Below are 6,527 nucleotides of genomic sequence, written 5' to 3' on the forward strand. Positions count from 1 at the left end.
AAAGGCCATTTAAAGGCTGTTCTGCCACAGCAAGCTGCTTCTACATCCAATGCAGGATTAACTGCTCCGCCAGCTTTAGTATCTGACTAATCAATGAGGGTAGGGGTTGGGATGTAATGATTAACTCTATCTGGTGGTTCCTTAGCCTGGCTGTAGGCTGACTAAAGATCCATACTTATGCATTAGTCACCAGTGCATACATTAATATGTGAAAGTGGTTTGTCTGCAGGCATCCTGGGGAGAGAAGAGATGCCTGAGTCACTATTGATTAATCAGGTTAAGACCTCTGAAACAACTCATTTAGTTTTTAGCCAAGCTTGTGCTTCTATCTTGTAAAACATGCAGAAATTTAGACATCCAAATTAGAGTTAAGAAATAGTCCATAGTAAATGATGTTTGTTTGGACCTTACATCATTTTAAATAGAAGTGCAATAAAACAAAATAAAGGTTTTAACTAACTAGCAAAATACAGCTGTGGTTATCGGAAATAAAATGCAAAAATGACAGCAAACATGTAAGCAGCTTTAAAGTTTTACATATTTTCCAGTGTAGTTTTATTTTGTAAAAATTACACTTTAAGTCAGTAAATTTAGCAAAAATCTGATAAATTAGCATGGCTACGCTGTCAGGGTTCTGGTTTATTGTACATTCAATCCCAATAAATATTTCTAAAAAATTGGAACCACGCATGATTTCAGTTTTGTCTATACTTTTCTGTAAATATGACAAAACATGTAAATGTGTTTAATTTTTCAGTAATACTCATTTAAAAAGTGCAGTTTTGAACTTTCAAAGCTGAAAATCTTGATATGCCTAAATATACTTAACACTTACCTGTACTGGAAAACAAAGAGGAATTCTTTATCCAGAAAAGATTAGTGATGACCCTAATATTGTTTGTCTTTAATTTCTCTTCTTGAACTCTTAAGGTCAAAAATCCACCTAAACCATGGATGTCTTTTTGTCTTCTATTTGTTTTGTAAAGTGAACTGTAAAGATTTTTTGTGTGAAGGTTATTTTCAGTGGGGCTGCACAGTGGCACAGTTGGTAACGCTGTTGCCTTGCAGCAACAAGGCTCTGGGTTCAATTCCCAGCCTGGGGTCTTTCTGCATGGAGTTTGCATGTTCTCCCTGTGCATGCGTGGGTTTTCTCCAGGTACTCCAGTTTCCTCCCACAGTCCAATAACATGACTGTCAGGTTAATTGGCCTCTCCAAATTGTCCCTAGGTGTGAGTGTGTGCATGGTTGTGTGTCTCTGTGCTGGTGTAAAGACAAGACACGTTCTTGAATACATGTGCCTTTATTTAACGCAGCACATCAAGTCCAACTACCGAACGAGCACAACGCCATTATTCTTCTTAACNTTTTTGTCTTCTATTTGTTTTGTAAAGTGAACTGTAAAGATTTTTTGTGTGTGTTTTTTGTGTGAAGGTTATTTTCAGTGGGGCTGCACAGTGGCGCAGTTGGTAGAGCTGCTGCCTTGCAGCAACAAGGTTCTGGGTTTGACTCCCAGCCCCGATCCCTCTGCATGGAGCCTGCATGTTCTCCCTGTGCATGCATGGGTTTTCTCCAGGTACTCCAGTTTCCTCCCACAGTCCAATAACATGACTGTCAGGTTAATTGGCCTCTCCAAATTGTCCCTAGGTGTGTGTGTGTGTGTGCATGGTTGTTTGTCCTGTGTCTCTCTGTGTTGCCCTGCAACAGACTGGCGACCTGGTGACCCCGCCTCTCACCTGGAACGTTAGCTGGAGGCACAAGCACCTCTCCTGACCCCACTAAGGGACAAGGGTGTAAAGAAAATGGATGGATATTTTCAGTGTTTTAGGTTTTAACAGTTTGGCTTTAACTTTTTGAAAACATATTGAAGACTCAGTAATGATGATAATGTGATATCTGTAGTATATAGTTTTGTACACATGACATCAGATTGAAGTGATTTAAAATGTGTGTACATACAGTACGTGTACTGAGAAGGTTTGTGTTAAGATTAAAGTAGTTCAGTTATAGAACCTGTGATAATTTTGGTTTGTGAACATGGGAGAATTAGGTTGGATTAAATGAGCTCATGCTTCTTCCTGTTCCTTTTCAGGCATTAGCTGAACACATTAAAGTGGCTGCACATGTTCAAAATAAAACATTCAATTATTCATTTCAAAAAACAAATTTAAGTAGAAGATAAATTCTCATTTAAAACTGTAATGCTTTGCAAGTGGAAAGTATGAAGATATTTTGATAAGAGTGAAATCTTCCCATTGAAGTTGTAGATCAGATGATTGTTGTGTGTTTGATGATGGTGCTTAACTGTACGATGGCATCCCAGTGTCTGTCTGCTGTCAGATGCGGAGCATTAATGTGTCTCATGTGACAAAGCTAAGCAGCGACAGCAGCGGACACGTCAGGCAGCAAACTGCAGGACAACAAAACACAGCTGACCCTGCTCAGATTGGATTTACCGCAAGGCTGGATCCAGCCACTACTAGACATGATGGATTATTGTAATGGCCACCTCCACGGCCTCTTTGTCATGTTTAAATGGCAATATATCTCAGGCGGAAGGAGGGGATTTAGGAATGGGAAGCTGAGGAGGCAAATGATGTGTTTGAGGTGTAAATAAAAATGGACTGACGTGGTGATGAGCTGCAGGTGCCTCTGCTGCTCACAACCCAACATGTTATCACTATTGATTGTATTTCATAATGGGTAGCAATGAGCAGCTATTAAAACATATTTATTTGACTGGAGGATCCAGTTTGGCACACATATACATATGCACATACACACACACGTGCATTTAATAACTAACAAAAGTCATGTTTTTTATTTCTTTATACTAAGCTATCTCTAGTCTCTAAATCTCTATGATCAAATCAAATCCAGTCCACTGTGATGTGAAATAAAATGTATTAAATGCCAACACACTTTAGGAGCCACGTTTCACTGATGAGGGCTCAGGTGTGTGAGCGATGTTGAAGAGACTCCTGGAGAGGAGCAGTGCATCAGCACATCAAGCCCTAATAGCTAGAATTCAACTATTTATTTGTGGGGACTCATGTCCTTCCGTAATGTATGGAGGTATCTAAAATATCAAACGGTCATGTTAACAGGAGTATGACTGCGGTGCATCAGAAAACATCGTTATGATAAAGAGGAAATATCAGCCAGGGAAGCAGCAGGGTAATAAATGACCATGGTGAGATAAAGGTGGTGAGAAACTCTGCAGCTGTTACAGCTGGACAACATTAACAGAGACTTGGCGTTTCCCTGTAGAGTCTCACTAGTTTTCAGCTGCTTTATCTGCAGCCTCTTCACACCAGCTAGTGATTAAGTGTTCAGCTCTTTAAACTAAAAAGGCCAACCATTCCACTCTTATCATCAACAACTCTGTGAGGGAAGGTGAGTTCCCACGAAACAACTTGTTCAAATCTAGAAGGACTGGAGTTTTTGTGTCCAGATATGTTTATCGTTCAGCAAAAAGTTTATTCACTACAAACTTGAGTTTGTAAAAAGAACCAAAAAAAAAANTTTTTTGTGTGAAGGTTATTTTCAGTGGGGCTGCACAGTGGCACAGTTGGTAACGCTGTTGCCTTGCAGCAACAAGGCTCTGGGTTCAATTCCCAGCCTGGGGTCTTTCTGCATGGAGTTTGCATGTTCTCCCTGTGCATGCGTGGGTTTTCTCCAGGTACTCCAGTTTCCTCCCACAGTCCAATAACATGACTGTCAGGTTAATTGGCCTCTCCAAATTGTCCCTAGGTGTGAGTGTGTGCATGGTTGTGTGTCTCTGTGCTGGTGTAAAGACAAGACACGTTCTTGAATACATGTGCCTTTATTTAACGCAGCACATCAAGTCCAACTACCGAACGAGCACAACGCCATTATTCTTCTTAACGTCATCTCACTTACTCATCCTACCGTTTCTCACCCACGCCTACCAGCGGCTCCACCTAGTGGCATGGAGTAGTATTACACAACACAACATTTCCTCCCTTGTTAAGGTTTAAACTTCCTCTAAAGTATACTTGAACAGAATTTGCTGAGTACAACCTATTATCCAAATGCACTTGAAATTATCTGCATATTTGTAGCAACAGAAATATAAAACAAATGTACTAATAAAGATTACATAACCCTTTAAACTTTAACTAGATTTTCTCTCAATATTTCTGTAATAAAACAAATTAACCCGCGTTAGTAACCAGTAGATGAAATAACATTTTATCAATGAAAGTCAGTAAATATAACTTTACGAAACAGTTATGTTTCTACATAACTTTTAAGACATAACAAAGTCTCTGTGCCAACCGGGTTTGTATTTTGCACGTGGGAGCTTCCTATGAGGAAGTGAATCAGGCCGAGCCTTTTCCAGTCCTGTCATAGTAGAGTCTTGTCCAGAAACTGGAGTGCACCGTGCAAGGTGGGATGCATTCCAATTCCTTCCGTCACTCAGCATGAAGGTGTGTTTACCTTTAATCTTTGTGATGGTTGCAGGAGGGGTAAACTTAGGGTGACCTTTTGGAACATGTAATGGATTCCGTATCCTCACCCTCTCTCCTATCTGGAATGAAGGTACTCTTGCACCGCGCTTGGCATCAGCATAGCATTTCATTTTGGTTTGCTGTTTCAGAACTTCATGTTGTGCCTTGTCGTGCAGTGGAGATGTAGCAGGAGGCAAAGGGAGTATGTTCAGTTTAGTACGCATTTTCCTCCCAAAGAGAAGTTCGTACGGAGAGGTGGATGTAGTTGCATGAGGTGTTGCACGGTATACTTGAAGCCATTCTGAGACAGTGTCTTTCCACGACGTAGACTGTTGTATTGCAGTTTGAATGCAGGTGCGGAGAGCACGATGAAACCTTTCAACGGCACCATTGGCAGCAGGGTAGTAGACAGATGTTCTGGTGTGAGATATTCCTCTATTCTGGAGGAATGATGAGAAGGCTCCAGATGTAAACTGAGTGCCATTGTCTGTAACAATGTTCTCAGGGTTGCCATGACGACTGAAAACGGTTGATAAGAACTGAATAACATCATTCGTAGTGACAGTATGTGAGAAAGCAAGTTCAGGCCATTTAGAATAATAATCAGTCAATGTAATAGCAAATCTGCAAGACGGAATAGCNTTTGTCTTTGGGTTTCTATTTATGAATCTTTTTTTCTACACAGTGAAAAAAAGTAATAATCTGAGATGGTCTGTTCATAAGTAGCTTTATGACTGGACATGTCCCAATCATAGCCACAGCACAGGTATTTTATCACCTGCAGGTTTGGTTAATCTGGGATTTATTCAGTCTGGAAAAGTTTGGAATGTGATTTCAATGTTTTCTAGGTTTGGAAGAGTGTGGGAAGAGAAAATATTCTGGAAAATATTCACTTTTTCAGACTATATTCCATTTATCATCATCATCTAAAAGCTTCAATATTCTTTCCATTCTTCCTTCCTTTCTTCTTTCCTGCTCTTCTAACTTCACTTAAATATTCCTTGCTCCCTTGTTTATGTCCCTCCTTCCTTCCCTGTGTCCTTACTTATTTTGCTCATTGCCTTCTTATTTCCTTCCTTTTTATGGCTCACCTCTCTGCTTTGTGTCCTATTAAAACAGTTCCTTGTGGCCTTCTTTCCTTTCTTTTTCCCTTCTTCCTTTCCCTCTTTGCACCTTTTCTTCCTTTTGTCTTATTTCCTTTCAACACTTTTGTCCTCCATTCTTGTGCTGCAATCTTCTTTCCTTTCTTCTGTCTTTTCTTCAGTCTTAGCTTCCCTTGTTTTTCTCTTCCTTTTTCACGTCCATCATTCAATCCTGCCTATCTTTCTTCTTTCCATCCTTCAGTTAGTCCTTGCCTGCTGTAAAAGACAATTTTCCTCAACTTCATTTTGGATGTTTGTTTGTTTTTTTCTATGTCATAAATTGACACTGAGTGCTGAACTCCAGTTAGTGGCAGATGTTTGGAAGACGCATGATAAACTTAAACTACTTAAGAACTGAACACAGAAATGCATAATTTCTTATTTAAACATAAAGCAAAAGTCCATACCCCCAACGCCACAGAACATTTTGAAAATACCCCAACGAACAATCGATTTTGGTTTATGCTAATAGGTTTTAGAGGTTATTGAGAACAGAAGCTAGCTTGTACTTTAACATGAAGGGAGCTTCTGTGAAAAACTGAAGAGTTTTCTTGACTGGATGACAGAGAAAAGGAGTGAGCGGGACAGGTTCATCTATTTGGAGACAGACACAGCTCCCACGCTGGAGCAAACAGTCCATAACAGAATGTAAATGAAGTAGCCTGTGCCAACAAACCAGTACTTTCTCTCTATCATGAATAAATATTGGTGGTTCTCACTGTGCGGGCCTGGCTGCTTGTTCTCCCACAAAGCCGTCACATTCCTCTCCTCCTGTTGCTACACCGCATCCTCATCGTCCTCACAGTGGACACATGGAGGGAGGGGCTGGACCACGACTTATCAAAGAGTCTGCTGGACGTTATATACAAAGTCATTAACCTGTGACCCAAACTGCTGGGGGCAGGGGGAGCGG

The sequence above is a fragment of the Poecilia formosa genome, unplaced genomic scaffold, assembly GCF_000485575.1.
Source record: "Poecilia formosa unplaced genomic scaffold, Poecilia_formosa-5.1.2 Scaffold343, whole genome shotgun sequence".
NCBI classification, from domain to species: Eukaryota; Metazoa; Chordata; class Actinopteri; order Cyprinodontiformes; family Poeciliidae; genus Poecilia; species Poecilia formosa.